General features: G+C 45.3%; 1 pseudogene; it reads left to right on the top strand.

The window, feature by feature from the left end:
* Positions 1-9,782, top strand: part of LOC134983208 (zinc finger protein 585A-like) — a 122,534-nt pseudogene extending 112,752 nt beyond the window's left edge.
* The last annotated feature ends 9,115 nt before the right edge of the window (positions 9,783-18,897 follow it).

Here is an 18,897-nt window from a genome sequence, read left to right as displayed (position 1 = left end):
ACCGCATGACGGTGGGGCTCCACAGGCGGAGCCAGGTACGGTGGGGGGCTGACTCAAAAATTTCAGCGATCTGCGGGCTCGCTCACAGGTGGATCCCCCCCGCCGTTTCCTCAAATCTGCCTTGCCGACAACTCCCTCAGGCAGGGAGGCTGTGCTAGAGGCAATTCACAAGCTGTATTCTCAGCAGGTGATAATCAAGGTACCCCTACTTCAACAAGGATGGGGTTACTATTCCACACTGTTTGTGGTACCGAAACCGGACGGTTCGGTGAGACCCATTTTAAATTTAAAATCCTTGGGCACATATATAAAAAAATTCAAGTTCAAGATGGAATCGCTCAGGGCGGTTATTGCAAGCCTGGATGTGGGGGATTACATGGTATCTCTGGACATCAAGGATGCTTACCTGCATGTCCCCATTTACCATCCTCACCAGGAGTACCTCAGATTTGTGGTACAGGACTGTCATTACCAATTCCAGACGCTGCCGTTCGGTCTCTCCACAGCACCGAGGGTATTTACCAAGGTAATGGCCGAAATTATGATACTCCTTCGAAAAAAGGGAGTTTTAATTATCCCGTACTTGGACGATCTCCTGATAAATCGAGGTCCAAGGTGCAGTTGTTGGTCGGGGTAGCACTACCTCGGGAAGTGCTACAACAGCACGGTTGGATTCTAAACATTCCAAAGTCACAGCTGGTTCCTACCACACGCCTACTGTTCTTGGGGATAGTTCTGGACACAGACCAGAAAAAAGTGTTTCTCCCGGAGGAGAAAGCCAAGGAGCTGTCATCTCTAGTCAGAGGCCTCCTAAAACCAAAACAGGTGTCGGTGCATCACTGCACGCGAGTCCTGGGAAAAATGGTAGCTTCATACGAAGCAATTCCATTCGGCAGGTTCCATGCAAGAACGTTTCAGTGGGACCTGTTGGACAAGTGGTCCGGATCGCATCTTCAGATGCATCGGCTGATAACCCTGTCTCCGAGGACCAGGGTGTCTCTATTATGTTGGCTGCAGAGTGCTCATCTTCAAGAGGGCCGCAGATTCGGCATACAGGACTGGGTCCTGGTGACCACGGATGCCAGCCTTCGAGGCTGGGGGGCAGTCACACAGGGAAGAAACTTCCAGGGACTATGGTCAAACCAGGAGATCTCCCTACACATAAATGTTCTGGAGCTGAGGGCCATTTGCAATGCCCTAAGTCAAGCAAGACCACTGCTTCAAAACCAGCCGGTACTGATTCAGTCAGACAACATCACGGCGGTCACCCATGTAAACCGACAGGGCGGCACAAGAAGCAGGATGGCGATGGCAGAAGCCACAAAGATTCTCAGATGAGCGGAAAATCACGTGTTAGCACTGTCAGCAGTGTTCATTCCGGGAGTGGACAACTGGGAAGCAGACTTCCTCAGCAGGCACGACCTCCACCCGGGAGAGTGGGGACTTCATCCAGAAGTTTTCCAAATGATTGTAAACCGTTGGGAAAGGCCACAGGTAGACATGATGGCGTCCCGCCTAAACAAAAAGCTAAAAAGATATTGCGCCAGGTCAAGGGACCCTCAGGCGATAGCTGTGGACGCTCTAGTGACACCGTGAGTGTACCAGTCGGTTTATGTGTTCCCTCCTCTACCTCTCATACCCAGGGTACTGAGAATAATAAGAAGACGAGGAGTAAGGACTATACTTGTGGTTCCGGATTGGCCAAGAAGAGCTTGGTATCCGAAACTTCAAGAAATGATCTCAGAGGACCCATGGCCTCTGCCGCTCAGACAGGACCTGCTGCAGCAGGGGCCCTGTCTGTTCCAAGACTTACCGCGTCTGCGTTTGACGGCATGGCGGTTGAACACCGGATCCTAAAAGAAAAGGGCATTACGGAGGAAGTCATTCCTACGCTGATTAAAGCCAGGAAAGATGTCACTGCAAAACATTATCACCGCATATGGTGGAAATATGTTGCTTGGTGTGAGGCCAGGAAGGCCCCAACAGAGGAATTTCAGCTGGGTCGATTTCTGCACTTTCTACAGTCAGGAGTGACTATGGGCCTAAAATGGGTTTCATTAAGGTCCAGATCTCGGCTCTGTCGATTTTCTTTCAGAAAGAACTGGCTTCACTGCCTGAAGTTCAGTCATTTGTTAAAGGAGTGCTGCGTATTCAGCCCCCTTTTGTGCCTCCAGTGGCACCTTGGGATCTCAACGTGGTGTTGGGTTTCCTAAAGTCACATTGGTTTGAGCCACTAAAAACCGTGGATTTGAAATATCTCACGTGGAAAGTGGTCATGCTGTTGGCCTTGGCTTCGGCCAGGCGTGTGTCAGAATTGGCGGCTTTGTCATGTAGAAGCCCTTATCTGATTTTCCATATGGATAGGGCAGAATTGAGGACTCGTCCTCAGTTTCTCCCTAAGGTGATATCTGCTTTTCATTTGAACCAACCTAATGTGGTGCCTGCGGCTACTAGGGACTTGGAGTATTCCAAGTTACTGGACGTAGTCAGGGCCTTGAAAATCTATGTTTCCAGGACGGCTGGAGTCAGGAAAACTGACTCGCTGTTTATTCTGTATGCACCCAACAAGCTGGGTACTCCTGCTTCAAAACAGACTATTGCTCGCTGGATCTGTAGCACAATTCAGCTTGCGCATTCTGCGGCTGGACTGCCGCATCCTAAATCTGTAAAAGCCCATTCCACGAGGACTCTTCTTGGGCGGCTGCCCGAGGGGTCTCGGCTTTACAACTTTGCCGAGCTGCTACTTGGTCAGGGTCTAACACTTTTGCAAAATTCTACAAATTTGATACCCTGGCTAAGGAGGACCTTGAGTTCTCTCATTCGGTGCTGTAGTGTCATCCGCACTCTCCCGCCCGTTTGGGAGCTTTGGTATAATCATGGTCCTTACGAAGTCCCAGCATCCACTTAGGACGTCAGAGAAAATAAGATTTTACTCACCGGTAAATCTATTTCTCGTAGTCCGTAGTGGATGCTGGGCGCCCATCCCAAGTGCGGATTGTCTGCAATACTTGTATATAGTTATTGTTAACTAAAGGGTTATTGTTGAGCCATCTGTTACGAGGCTCCGTTAATATTTCATACTGTTAACTGGGTATAATATAACGAATTATACGGTGTGATTGGTGTGGCTGATATGAGTCTTACCCGGGATTCAAAATCCTTCCTTATTGTGTCAGCTCTTCAGGGCACAGTATCCTAACTGAGGTCTGGAGGAGGGTCATAGTGGAAGGAGCCAGTGCACACCAGGTAGTCCTAAAGCTTTCTTTAGATGTGCCCAGTCTCCTGCGGAGCCGCTATACCCCATGGTCCTTACGGAGTCCCAGCATCCACTACGGACTACGAGAAATAGATTTATCGGTGAGTAAAATCTTATATTTATTACTTTATTCAGCTCTTTATACACTTAACTTTGTGTTTAATATTTCAACGATTTATCTTACATACTTTACTGTACTTAATAAAGGTTATATATTATTTATTAGTGCGCAAACAGGACAGCACTTTCTCTTCTTTGGTGTTTTTTTATAGCAATGTCCATGTCACCTCTAGTAATCCCACATGAGCATCCATGTCACCTCTAGTAATCTCACATGAGCGCCCGTGTCACCTCTAATAATCCCACATGAGCGCCCGTGTCACCTCTAGTAATCCCACATGAGCGCCCGTGTCACCTCTAGTAATCCCACATGAGCGCCCACGTCACCTCCTAGTAATCCCACATGAGCGCCCACGTCACCTCTAGCAATCCCACATGAGCGCCCACGTCACCTCTAGTAATCCCACATGAGCGCCCATGTCACCTCTAGTAATCCCAAATGAGCGTCCATGTCACCTCTAATAATCCCCCATGAGCGTCCATGTCACCTCCTAGTAATCCCCCAAGAGCATCCATGTCACCTCTAGTAATCCCACATGAGCGCCCGTGTCACCTCTAGTAATTCCACATGAGCGTCCGTGTCACCTCTAGTAATCCCACATGAGCGTCCATGTCACCTACTAGTAATCCCACATGAGCGTCCATGTCACTTCTAATAATCCCCTATGAGCGTCCATGTCACCTCTAGTAATCCCACATGAGCGTCCGTGTCACCTCTAGTAATCCCACATGAGTGCCTGTGTCACCTCTAGTAATCCCACATGAGCGCCCATGTCACCTAGTAATCCCACATGAGCGTCCATGTCACCTCCTAGTAATCCCACATGAGCGTCCATGTCACCTCTAATAATCCCACATGAGTGCCCATGTCACCTAGTAATCCCACATGAGCGTCCATGTCACCTCTAATAATCCCCATGAGCATCCATGTCACCTCTAGTAATCCCACATGAGTCCCTGTGTCACCTCTAATAATCCCACATGAGCGCCAATGTCTCCTCTAGTAATCCCAAATGATCGTCCATCTCACCTCTAATAATCCCCCATGAGTGTCCATGTCACCACCTAGTAATCCCACATGAGCGTCCATGTCACCTCTAATAATCCCACATGAGCGTCCATGTCACCTCTAGTTATCCCACATGAGCGCCCACGTCACCTCTAGTAATCCCACATGAGCGCCCACGTCACCTCTAGTAATCCCACATGAGCGTCCGTGTCACCTCTAGTAATCCCATATGAGCGTCTGTGTCACCTCTAGTAATCCCACTTGAGCGTCCAGGTCACCTCTAGTAATCCCACTTGAGCCTTCCATGTTGATCAAGATCCAGTCTAAGCATCCTAGCTTTTTTGTTTTTTTAATAAACATAAAAGCAACGATTACAGGTAAAAGAAAATGGCAGTTATAGAATTATATATTGTATCCTGTAACATCCTGGGTCTTGTCTGCTCATTTTATATATTAATGTATTTTATTTCCAGCAGATGGACCCACAAGCAGGAATATCTCAGAAGTACATCTAATGTTATCCCTGGATTGTGAAATAACAGATAATGACAGTAGACAGGATTCTCCAGGAGATAATACCATTACCCCAATTATACATCAAGCTCTATCAGCTGATCCCCCTGATCCTGGGAAATGTTCTCCTGATCACTCTATTACAGCTCTGAGATTAGATACAGAGTTTCCCTGTTCTACAGATGCCAAATGTTTTACACAGAACACAAACCGTATTACTCATCAGCCAGCTAAGGCAGGTGAGAGGCCATTTCCATGTTCTGAGTGTGGGAAATGTTTTACATATAATTCAGATCTTGTTAGACATCAGAGAAGTCACACTGGTGAGAAGCCATTTCCATGTTCTGAGTGTGGGAAATTTTTTACAAATAAATCAAATCTTGTTACACATCAGAGAAGTCACACAGGTGAGAAGCCGTATTCCTGTTCTGAGTGTGGGAAATGTTTTGCACAGAAATCGGATCTTTTTATACATCAGAGAAGTCACACAGGTGAGAAGCCGTATTCCTGTTCTGAGTGTGGGAAATGTTTTGCATCGAAATCATATCTTGTTACACATCAGAGAAGTCACACAGGTGAGAAGCCGTATTCCTGTTCTGAGTGTATGAAATGTTTTCCACAGAAATCAGATCTTGTTACACATCAGAGAAGTCACACTGGTGAGGAGCCATTTCCATGTTCTGAGTGTGGGAAATTTTTTACAAAAAAATCAAATCTTGTTACACATCAAAGAAGTCACACAGGTGAGAAGCCGTATTCCTGTTCTGAGTGTGGGAAATGTTTTGCATCGAAATCAAATCTTGTTACACATCAGAGAAGTCACACAGGTGAGAAGCCGTATTCCTGTTCTGAGTGTGGGAAATGTTTTACATATAAATCAGATCTTGTTAGACATCAGAGAAGTCACACTGGTGAGAAGCCATTTCCATGTTCTGAGTGTGGGAAATTTTTTACAAATAAATCAAATCTTGTTACACATCAGAGAAGTCACACAGGTGAGAAGCCGTATTCCTGTTCTGAGTGTGGGAAATGTTTTGCATCGAAATCATATCTTGTTACACATCAGAGAAGTCACACAGGTGAGAAGCCGTATTCCTGTTCTGAGTGAATGAAATGTTTTCCACAGAAATCAGATCTTGTTACACATCAGAGAAGTCACACTGGTGAGGAGCCATTTCCATGTTCTGAGTGTGGGAAATGTTTTGCATCGAAATCAAATCTTGTTACACATCAGAGAAGTCACACAGGTGAGAAGCCGTATTCCTGTTCTAACTGTTGGAAATGTTTTAGACAGAAATCAGATCTTGTTACACATCAGAGAAGTCACACAGGTGAGAAGCCGTATTCCTGTTCTGAGTGTATGAAATGTTTTCCACAGAAATCAGATCTTGTTACACATCAGAGAAGTCACACTGGTGAGGAGCCATTTCCATGTTCTGAGTGTGTGAAATGTTTTAGACAGAAATCAGGTCTTGTTACACATCAGCGGTTTCACAGGTGAGAAGCCGTTTTCATGCTGTGAGAGAAATAAATCCGCTCTTGTTGAACATATTAGACATTACCCAAGCACGGAACCATTTAAATCTTCTGGAGTATAATTATCACTGTCATGCAATGTTCCTCAAGGGTCAATCCTATCTCCTATGCTTCATGCAATATACAGTCTGGTCCATATATATTGGGACATCAACACAATTCTCATATTTTGGGCTCTATACACCACCACAATGGATTTGAAATGAAACAAACAAGATGTGCTTTAACTGCAGACTTTCCGCTTTAATTTGAGGGTATATACATCAAAATCAGGTGAATGGTGTAGGAATTAAAAGGTTTTTATATGTGCCTCCCACTTTTTAAGGGACCAAAAGTAATGGTACAAACTAAACAATCCTAAATCAAATATTGTAAATCAGTAGATCAGTGCGCTCGTCCAGTTCAACAAAAAGTACTTTACTACTTAATGTGGTCGCAGCCCGGATCAGTGTTTCGTGAATTGGAGCTTTGACATATTTTCCAAGGGCGATCTGATTACCATCTCCTAGATGAAGACCTGGATACAATATCCATACTGATATGCAAATATTTATTTATCTGGTACGCATATAAATTTTGTGTGATAACTGAATTTAATCCCAGATACGGAAATATACTACGCTATATAGCGATTCTTTGTGTCTCCTAGCAGCATTTAGATCCCAGTAGTAACCTGGACTAAAGAATGGGGGACTGATATGCCATGTGTCAAGCCGTAATCCGTACGCTATAATATTCTTGCGTGTGACAAAACTAGTGATGAGCGGATTCGGTTTTACTCTGTTCTCAAAACGGCATCTTATTGGCTTACAGATGTCATGTGTTTTGGATAGCCAATAAGATTCTGTTTTGAGATCTGAGTAAAACCGAATCCGCTCATCACTAGACAAAACTGATTGAAAAATACTACACCATAGTCGCTCTCTTGTTTCTTCCTTTGTTTCCAGAATCCTTAATTAAACTTTTACTTTTTAATACTTTGTTGCAAATCCTTTTGTCAGTTACAGCCTGAAGTCTGGAAAGCATAGACATCACCAGATGCTGGGTTTCATCCCTGGTGATGCTATGCCAGGCCTCTACTGCAAATGTCTTCAGTTTCTGCTTATTCTTGTGGCATTTTCTCTTCCGTTTTGTCTTCATGAAGTGAAATGCATGCTCAATCGGATTCAGGTCAGGTGATTGACTTGGCCATTGCATAACATTCCACTTATTTGCCTTAAAAAACCGCTTTGGTTGCTTTCGCAGTATGCGTCGGGTCATTGTCCATCTGCACTGTGAAGCACCTTCCAGTGAGTTCCGAAGCATTTGACTGAATATGAGCAGATAAAATTGCCCAAAACACTTCAGCATTCATCCTGCTGCTTTTATCAGCAGTCACATTATCAATAAATACAAGGGAACCAGTTCCATTGGCATCCATACATGCCCAGGCCATGACACTACCACCACCATGCTTCACTGATGAGCTGGTAGGTTTTGGATCATGAGCAGTTCCTTTCCTTCTCCATACTCTTTTCTTCCCATCACTCTGGTACAAGTTGATATTTGTCTCATCTGTCCACAGGATGTTGTTCCAGAACTGTAAAGGCTTTTTTAGATGTTGTTTGCAAACTCTAATCTGGTCTTCCTGTTTTATTGCTCACCAATGGTTTACATCTTGTGGTGAACCCTCTATATTCACTCTTGTGAAGTCTTCTCTTGATTGTTTACTTTGACACATATACACCTATCTCCTGGAGAGTGTTCTTGATCTGGGCAACTGTTGTGATGGGTTTCGTGCTATTTAGTACACTAGTAGTGTACTAAATAGCACGAACAGCTTGTAACGTAGAGTGGCAAGTTTAATCTTTCTATGTATAATGGAGAGAAATAAAAGCTCCTCCCTAAGTTCCTGGATGCCAAATCACTGTCCTTAGTATCTCTGTACAGTTTTTTCTATTAGAGTACTAATTAGCAGGAACAGCTTATAATGTACAACACAGATTCTCTAACGCCGACGATCTACAGTACTGTGTTGCTCGAACAGTTAGTTGCGTCAGAATACACTAATTTATATTTACTGGTATGCCTATACGTGCTCATTACCGCTGTGTATTTTAGATAGTGAATGAGTCACTCCTGCAGATTTACCCCGATTTGTGTGAAACCTGTGTGTACCCTTCTGTTGAATGTTTTACAATGGATTACACAGAAAAAATAATAAAGTAAATGTCACTGGAACACAAAAAAAATTGACACTTTGGGAATCGAACCCGGTACTCAGCGTGGCAGACCGGAGCCTTCATCGCTAGCCCACAGCACTGCATGGAAGATTCTCAAGTTCATGTGTAAAAGTACTGCCAAGAGCGATTCCTCCCCATTGGTGTTTGTTTATGCCGTTAGGGGACTCGGACGCTCATTTTGTGCACTGTACATACTGTAAAGTCAATGAGCTACATTATTCCTTTCACACATTAGTTGTGTCTGCATACACAAGTGTTTTAACACTTTCATTTGCATCTGTATAAACTATACACACAGGGATTTGGCATCCAGAAACTTAGGGAGGAGCTTTTATCTCTCCCCATTATACTTAATACTACGGAATTTGGACACTCGCATATCCCTAACATCAATAGACCATACTGTATCTGTAACACGTTAATTTGCATCTGTATATGCTGTACTATTTGCACCTGTACTGTATATACTGTCATAGACTTTGACATACTGTAGCATAATGTAGAGTAATGAGATGCACCAGTAAAGTAGTTCTTACGCTGTAGTTTAGTATTGTATTTTAATGGAGACCACACGCTTGGGCATTGGTGATTTATAAAAGCGACATCTGGTGGATGATCTTAGGTATTACACTCAAAGGTAACGCCAAACGCTCTGTGTGCCTTCCTACGACTAGGTGCGCCTCCTTGCGCCCAGGTACGCTGCGTATGCCTGATCGCGACTAATGCCTCAGCCAGCCAAGATAACGGAGGACCCGTCTGTATATTTACTTCCTAAATAATACATCCCAAATGCTTAGGTCTTTTTTCTGCTGTTTATTTTGTATCTTGTGCTTTGTGTAAATGTGAATGTCTAATACCAGTTTGCACAATCTGTATTGCTGCACGACAATATGGCGGCCATAGGAATGTGTTTTCACTTCTAGTTTGCCTAACTTGTTGCAGACACTCATCTTGATCAGGAGTGCCGAGTGTTTTCTGATACAAGATCCTGTCCATATATACCCTGTACATTACCATGTGCATTAGAGTCACCCGGGTTCCATCTGCGGTGGTTTGTTGTATGTTACATCTATATGGTGCGGATACTCCCCTGTATTTCATAATAAAAGCTTTTGTTTGCATCTAATTATTACATTAAAGCTTTTATTTTTTATTCTGTTTTATATTCCCGTCTGAGTAATTACACCATAATAAAAAGGATGGATAGGAATAAGATACCACCGGGTGCCACAAATTTAATAAATAGAATAAGATGGGTATACAATACGTCCCTTATGTAGCTGGATTCAATTTCAGATGACCAGACTTGTCTCCTCATTTATTAATATATTCACATGTGAAATATAAAACAGAAAATACCATCCTGTGCAGACAGTATAAAATTTAATAAACATCATGCAAGATGTAAACATGTAATAAGAATAAAAAACGGATGACAGCTACAGTGGAAACACGAAATAATTACCAGATGGTCTGAGAACCCAATAGAAGTTCTCAGACAAGCTCTTAAATCACCAACGACCACCCGGATCAGGAAGCTGGGAACAGGAATCTGGTCCTTATTAAGCAGGATCGACTGGCTGGTGAGATGTGCAGAGGTTATTCTCAGACCATCTGGTAATTATTTCGTGTTTCCACTGTAGCTGTCATCCGTTTTTTATTCTTATTACATGTTTACATCTTGCATGATGTTATTAAATTTTATACTGTCTGCACATGATGGTATTTTCTGTTTTATATTTCACATGTGAATATATTAATAAATGAGGAGACAAGTCTGGTCATCTGAAATTGAATCCAGCTATATAAGGGACGTATTGTATACCCATCTTATTCTGTTTATCAAATTTGTGGCGCCTGGTGGTATCTTATTCCTATCCATCCTTTTTATTTGTAACTTTGGTGTCTGGGGAGAGGCATCTACATTGGTGTAATTGACCCTAGGGCCGCCCTCCATTGTCTGCTTGTTGCGCTGGGTGTGGTGCACAGAAATTATCTTTTTCCAATTACGCCATAATGTCTAATCTCGGAGTGGACCCCAGAAGATGTAAAGAAACCTTGTAACTGTTCCATCATTCTGTTTTGTGTAAGCATACAGGTAAGTGATGGCACGGTGGTCCCTGACTGTCACATTCAGGTGGTATAATGGAAGTGGACTATCTGGGCTTATTCTAGTCTACTGCAGAAATAAAAAAAACTCAGCCTTTATCCTGCTTAAAAAAATGACAAAGCCCATAAATCAAGCTTGGTCGGACAAGACAGTGTCCACATTAATGGTGGCACATCATATAGGCTGAGGACCCATGCTTCTGCTATATATGGCATAACCCTCTTTGTCGACAAAAACCTTCCCTTCACCATTCACAATGTCCACCATTGCCCTTTCAGAAGGGACACAACTTTGCTTGTTCCACCTACTTCACAGAGCCCAGGCCCATCTCCATGACCATGTCATGTTTATCTGGGAGGTTCATGGCCTGAGATGACCACAGAACCACCAGGTAGTTGCCAAGGAGAGAGAGGGGCAGCGCTGTCAATAGCAGCTGGTAAGAGGGGTGGTAAATCCCCTGGTGGATAAATATACAGCAAAAGAAAAGAATTACCAGCGCTGGCTGATCATGTATGATTAATAGGTACTATACATCCGAAAGGCTTATTGAATTAAAAACCACAGTTATTCCACATGTAAAAACACACACACAAAAAAAAAAAAAAATAACATTGAGAAATAAATTATTAAAAATTAGAACATGCCACAATATGCCTGTGTTGATGATTTAGATGTCCACATGAACTGCTAGTGATGGACATTTCCAGTGACATTGGTCCTCTGAGTGTCATTAGCCGTTGATGTGGACATCTAAATCATCAACTCAGGCATATTGTGGCATATTCTAACTTTTAATAATTTATTTCCCAATTTTTTTAATTTTTTTTAATGTGTTTTTACATGTGGAATAAATGTGGTTTTTAATTCACTAAGCCTTTCGGATGTATAGTACCTATTAATCATACATAATCAGCCAGCGCTGGTAATTCTTTTCTTTTGCAGTGGCCAAGAAGAACCCAGACTCCCCAGGAAGTGGAGAGTCCAAAGATCCACCCCGCATGAGGTAAAGAAGGGACAACCACAGGGTCTGGCTCACCTATTTCCTTCCTAAAAGCTGCTCTTTACCCAGTTTGGTACCTGTGGGATCCCACTCCAATTTCCCTTGAGAGTCCTTACCCTCACTAATCCCTTCTGAACCTACCAGTTCCTTCCCCTTCCAACCACTCCTCATTTTTAAGCTTTTCACCACCTGCTGTGTGAGTCCCATCCAACTACTCCATTCCTTGACTCATTGGTGTAGCAACCCCCTTCTCCCCACCACCACCACACTGCTACACTGCAGTTAAGCTGTGAGACTTGCTGCTAGCAGTACTCACTATTCAGCACACACACTCACATCATGATTACACAGCTGTGCCAGAGACTCTGTCTCACTGACAACCAGGACGAGACACTCCCAGAAAGGCATGTATGTATGAGTACGGAGAGAGTGGGCGCAGTGGGGCTGCATGACTGACAGCTGAGCCTGTCACATCAGTGAGGTGGATGGGGCATCCCATTCCCAGCTGGAACAGCACACTATTTGTAAGAGCCGGAGCGGAGCAGGGCTACTGGCTGACAGCCTAGCATCTCGGTGCAGCGGCAGAAGTCTGTAAATGATGGGAAATAACATCTGGCCCATGGCTACTGTGAGGAAATGAGAGGTCTGTGACAATATAGCTCTGCCTCATTTCTTATGTCAGATATGTACTTTTTATCCCCATATCCCTATACATTCATCTGTTTCCTCATTCTCCATAACATGTCCATTACTGCTCACCCAATATTGTGTTTAAATCAACCTTAATATTGTTAATATATGCAATTGTGTTATGTAATCTGTTACCCTTTAGATAATGTATTCAAGTTAGACCTAGTTTTCTATTGTTTACTACCACCACAGTGGACACTCAAAGGGTGAGTCATATTAAGGTACCATTGTCCCTTCTTATTTACTCCCTATTGTCCAACAGTGAGCTGACCAGACATGGTTGCTCTCTGGCTGATGTAATCACCTTGATTAGAATATGTATTGTATTCCAATGCTGTAAGATCCTTAGACAAAGAAGTCACACACACTCCATGTAATATGAAGCTTCTGGGGGTATAAGTAGAGCTAACCAGAGAGCTGAACGAGATTCTATGCTCCTTGACTAAGAAATTATATTGTGTCAGGAGTTTGTGGTGGGAATTGTCATGTAGAATTGGATTACAGAGGTGTGCTGAGCGGTTTATAGCCCATTCTGTTCAATAAACCACTGTTGGTTTTTCATCTACCACTGTGCTTGAGTGATTTGGAACCCAGTATCTTCACAGCTACTATCGATGGCGGATAACTACCTGGCTCTCTGCCTTTGATGGTAAAACTAGTTATCATCAGATATGAACCATCAATGATTCCTGATCATGAATAGTTGATGGCCAATCCTAGACCAGACCCTGAGAGACCACAGCCACCACCAGATCCCCAATGTGTACCTAGAAGCTTCCACATCTGGCACTTGTTCACCCACCATCAGATCTACCTTCTCCTAGAGAGCCACCTCCACAGCTTTCCACATCTAAGCTGCAGCTGCTGTATAGTTCCTGTGATATCCTCGAGCTCATTAACCAGCTGCACCAGCTCCTCATTTCATGTAACTCTCCCAGCTGCTGTAACAGTTTTTTCTCCTGCAGGGTCCACAGGTTATCCACAGGATAACATTGGGATATGATGATGCGACAGTGGATTTGCACCAAATGGTCAAAGCTTTTGGCCTCCCAGCATGCAGTGGGCCCGTCCACCTCCTGGCTCAGGCAAATCAGTTTTTGTTTGGTGTGGCAGGAGCCAGTCCATGGTCAAGAGGGCTTCTAGTTTTTAGCAGCTATAAGCTTTCTTATTTTTTTTTTTATAGTCTTTTTCTTGAGTGATCTTTCTAAAAAGCGTCTTACACCTACCTTAGAGAGAGTAGCTCCAACAATGCCCCGCCGAGTCATGACAACGCTTACCCACATGTACAGTGCTGTTTTGGCGGGAGTCTGCATCGGATATACTAGCAAGTCCAGCAGAAGTTACTTGGCTGTGACCGGAGCATGGGGAGAAGGTAAGACATCGGTTCTGCTTAGAGGGGGAACACGGACACAGCCGCACTGTTTTGGAGGAGACTACCAGTCACTGATGCTGCTGCCACCTAGGGTGCACCGTGCTAGGCTCCAGAGGTAGTATGAGGCCACCATCCCTGGGATTGATGTCAGCTGTGGGGAGTCAGACGCTCCCCTGCTCACCCCTCCCATGAACCATTTTCGGCTTCCATCTGAGACACTGTGTATCTAAAAGGACCCAGTCGCAGCATAGGCAGCTGTGTGACTTGTGCAGCTTTGTTCACTTGGGCATCTGTGTTCACTGTAGGTTCACGGGGCGAGTGTGTACACTATTAGTGTCTGGATCCACTCAGCGGTCGCTAACGTATTGATCGGTCCTGGAAGTGAGGTGAGTCTCGTCGTATCCCACTCTCCTGAGCTGGGTAATACAGCACTAAGAATCTAACTACCTTTTGAGTATGAATAGTTGGATATGTGCCTAATGCATACGAGTCTAATAATTATTACTGTTGTTTCTTTTGCTATGCGTCTGAATACGGCTAAACTCCTATATAAGGTAATAGTCACATAGTTACATAATTAGTGAGGTTGAAAAGAGGCAAAATGCCCATCGGGTTCAACCTGTATTCTGTGATCATATTATAATGTACCTGCTGATGTAATGCTTAGTACCAATTGACAACAATGACTCTTACCACTCCCAGATTAATGTCACTGTGTTAAATGCTATAACCCTGGATACTCTTTCCAGTTAGAAATTTGTCTAATCGGTTTTCAAATGCATTTACAGAGTCTGCCATTACTATCTTCTCCGGCAGGAAGTTCCAAATTTTTATTGCCCTTACCGTGAAGAACCCTTCCCTACGCTGTATACGGAAGCCTTTCCTCGTACTCCAGTGTCTCTAACCATTTAATCAGTTTAGTAGCCCGCCTTTGAACCCTTTCTAGTTCTCCTATATCTGTTTTATAATATGGTGCCCAGAACTGAACACAATATGCCAGATACAGACGTACCAATGATTTGTACAGTGGCAGGATTACATCCTTGTCCTTGGTCTCAATGCCCCGTTTTATGCATGCGAGCACTTTACTTGCCTTTTTTGCAGCATTTTGACATTGTGTACTGTAAGCCTATTATCCATGAGCACCCCCAAATCTTTTTCCACCACAGTCACCCCTATTTCTCTAACGTCCATGGGGAATAGACGAGACTGGGCACATCTAAAGAAAGATTTAGGACTACCTGGTGTGCACTGGCTCCTCCCTCTATTCCCTTCCTCCAGACCGCAGTTAGAATCTGTGCTCGGCCGAGCTGGATGCACACTAGGGGCTCTCCTGAGCTCCTAGAAAGAAAGTATATATAGGTTTTTTATTTTACAGTGAGATCTGCTGGCAACAGGCTCACTGCACCGAGGGACTAAGGGGAGAAGAAGCGAACCTACCTGCTTGCAGCTAGCTTGGGCTTCTTAGGCTACTGGACACCATTAGCTCCAGAGGGATCGCACACAGGACCCGACCTCGTCGTTCGTTCTCGGAGCTGCGCCGCCGTCCCCCTTACAGAGCCAGAAGCAAGAAGGTCCGGAAAATCGGCGGCTGAAGGCTTCTGTCTTCTCCAAGGTAGCGCACAGCACTGCAGCTGTGCACCATTGCTCCTCATGCACACCACACACTCCGGTCACTGATGGGTGCAGGGCGCTGGGGGTGGCGCCCTGAGCAGCAATATTAACACCTTGGCTGGCAAACTTACACCATATATAACCCCAGAGGCTATATAGGTGTATATTAACCCCTGCCAGATATATTAAAATAGCGGGAGAAAGCCCGCCAAAAAAGGGGCGGAGCCATCTCCCTCAGCACACTGGCACCATTTTCCCTCACAGCTCCGCTGGAAGGATTGCTCCCTGGCTCTCCCCTGCAGTCCTGCACTACAGAAAGGGTAAAAAACAGAGGGGGGGGGGGGGGGGCACAAATTTAGGCGCAGTATTATATATATATATGCAGCTATAAGGGGAAAACACTCTTTATAGGTGATATCCCTGTGGTATATAGCGCTCTGGTGTGTGCTAGCATACTCTCCCTCTGTCTCCCCAAAGGGCTTTGTGGGGTCCTGTCCTCTGTCAGAGCATTCCCTGCGTGTCTGCTGTGTGTCGGTACGGCTGTGTCGACATGTATGAAGAGGAAAATGATGTGGAGGCGGAGCAAATGCCTGTGAATGTGATGTCACCCCCTGCGGGGTCGACACCTGTGTGGATGGACTTATGGAAGGAATTACGTGACAGTGTCAACTCCTTACACAAAAGGTTTGACGACATAGGACAGCCGGCTACTCAGCTTGTGCCTGTTCCAGCGTCTCAAATGTCATCAGGGGCTTTAAAACGCCCGCTACCTCAGGTGACAGACACAGATGTCGACATGGATACTGACTCCAGTGTCGACGACGATGAGACTAGTGTACCCTCCAATAGGTCCACCCGTTACATGATTGAGGCAATGAAAAATGTATTACACATTTCTGATAATACCCCAGGTACCACAAAAAAAAAAGGTTATTATGTTTGGTGAGAAAAAACTACCTGTAGTTTTTCCTGCATCTGAGGAATTAAATGAGGTGTGTGAGGAAGCGTGGACTTCCCCCAATAAGAAATTAATAATTTCTAAACGGTTATTGGCAGCGTACCCTTTCCCGCCAGAGGATAGGTCACGTTGGGAAATACCCCCTAGGGTAGATAAAGCGCTGACACGCTTATCAAAAAAGGTGGCACTACCGTCTCCGGATACGGCCGCCCTAAAGGAACCTGCTGATAGAAAGCAGGAAACTACCCTTAAAGCTATATACACACACACAGGCATTATATTACGACCAGCGATTGCATCAGCTTGGATGTGCAGTGCTGCTGCTGCGTGGTCAGATTCCCTGTTGGATAATATTGATACTATAAATATAGGGACAATATTTTGCTGACAATAGAGCATATAAAAGACGCTGTCTTATACATGCGTGATGCACAGAGGGATATTTGCCGGCTGGCATCAAAAATAAGCGCTATGTCCATTGCCGCCAGAAGGGGGTTATGGACTCGGCAATGGTCAGGCGATGCCGACTCGAAACGGCACATGGAAGTTTTGCCCTATAAGGGGGTATAACTGTTTGGGGAGGGTCTTTCGGACCTTGTGTCCACAGCTACTGCTGGGAAATCGACCTTTTTGCCACAGGCTACCCCACAGCAAAAGAAAGCACCGTATTATCAGGTACAGTCCTTTCGGCCCCAGAAAAGCAAGAGGGCTAGAGGCTCATCCTTTCTGCCGAGAGGCAAAGGTAGAGGGAAAAAGCTGCAGCACACAGCCAGTTCCCAAGAGCAGAAGTCCTCCCCCGCGTCCGGTAAGTCCACAGCATGACGCTGGGGCTTCACAGGCGGACCCGGGTACGGTGGGGGCCCGTCTCAGGAATTTCAGCGCACAGTGGGCTCTCTCACAGGTGGATCCCTGGGTCCTTCAAGTAGTATCTCAGGGATACAGGCTGGAATTCGAGACGTCTCCCCCCTGCCGTTTCCTAAAATCTGCCTTACCGGCAACTCCCTCTGCCAGGGAGGCGGTGTTGGTGGCTATTCAAAAACTGCATTCACAGCAAGTGATTGTCAAGGTACTCCTCCTTCAGCAAGGAAAGGGTTACTATTCCACAATGTTTGTGGTACCGAAACCGGACGCTTCGGTGAGACCCATCTTAAATTTAAAATCCTTGAACACTTATATCAAAAGGTTCAAGTTCAAGATGGAATCGCTCAGGGCGATTATCGCGAGCCTGGACGAGGGGGATTACATGGTCTCCCTGGACATCAAGGATGCGTACCTACATGTCCCCATTTACCCTCCTCACCAGGAGTACCTCAGATTTGTGGTACAGGACTGTCACTATCAGTTCCAGACGCTGCCGTTTGGGTTATCCATGGCACCGAGGGTCTTTACCAAGGTAATGGCCGAAATGATGATACTCCTTCGCAAGAAGGGAGTTTTAATTATCCCGTACTTGGACGATCTCCTGATAAAGGCGAGGTCCAAGGAACAGTTGGTAGTGGGGGCAGCACTTTCTCAGGAAGTGCTGCAACAGCACGGCTGGATTCTCAATATTCCAAAATCACAGCTGGTCCCGACGACACGTCTTCTGTTCCTGGGAATGATTCTGGACACAGACCAGAAAAAAGTGTTTCTTCCAGTGGAAAAAGCCGAGGAGTTGTCATCTCTAGTCAGAAACCTCCTAAAACCGGGACAGGTGTCGGTCCATCAATGCACTCGAGTCCTGGGAAAAATGGTAGCTTCCTACGAAGCAATTCCATTCGGAATGTTCCACGCAAGGACTTTCCAGTGGGACCTGTTGGACAAGTGGTCCGGGTCCCATCTCCAGATGCAACAGCGGATAACCCTGTCGGCAAGAACCAGGGTGTCGCTGCTGTGGTGGCTGCAGACGGCTCATTACTAGAGGGCCGCAGATTCAGAATACAGGACTGGGTCCTGGTGACCACGGATGCCAGCCTTCGGGGCTGGGGGGCAGTAACACAGGGAAGAAATTTCCAAGGGCTGTGGTCAAATCAGGAGATTTCGCTTCACATAAATATTCTGGAGCTAAGGGCCATTTACAATGCCCTAAGCCAAGCAAGGCCCCTGCTTCAGAACCAGCCGGTACTGATCCAATCAGACAACATCACGGCGGTCGCCCATGTAAACAGACAGGGCGGCACAAGAAGCAGGAGGGCAATGGCAGAAGCCACAAAGATTCTCCATTGGGCAGAGAATCATGTGTTAGCACTGACAGCAGTGTTCATTCCGGGAGTGGATAACTGGGAAGCAGACTTCCTCAGCAGGCACGACCTCCACCCGGGTGAAGGGGGACTTCATCCAGAAGTCTTCCACATGCTGGTAAACCGTTGGGAAAGACCACAGGTGGACTTGATGGCGTCCCGCCTCAACAAAAAGCTATAAAGATATTGCACCAGGTCAAGAGACCCTCAGGCGATCGCTGTGGACGCTCTAGTAACACCGTGGGTGTACCAGTCGGTTTATGTGTTTCCTCCTCTGC

This window comes from Pseudophryne corroboree (genome assembly GCF_028390025.1).
Source record: "Pseudophryne corroboree isolate aPseCor3 chromosome 3 unlocalized genomic scaffold, aPseCor3.hap2 SUPER_3_unloc_10, whole genome shotgun sequence".
Classification (NCBI taxonomy): domain Eukaryota; kingdom Metazoa; phylum Chordata; class Amphibia; order Anura; family Myobatrachidae; genus Pseudophryne; species Pseudophryne corroboree.
Note: the sequence above shows the minus strand (reverse complement) of the source record. Positions and strands in the feature narration are given on the sequence as shown.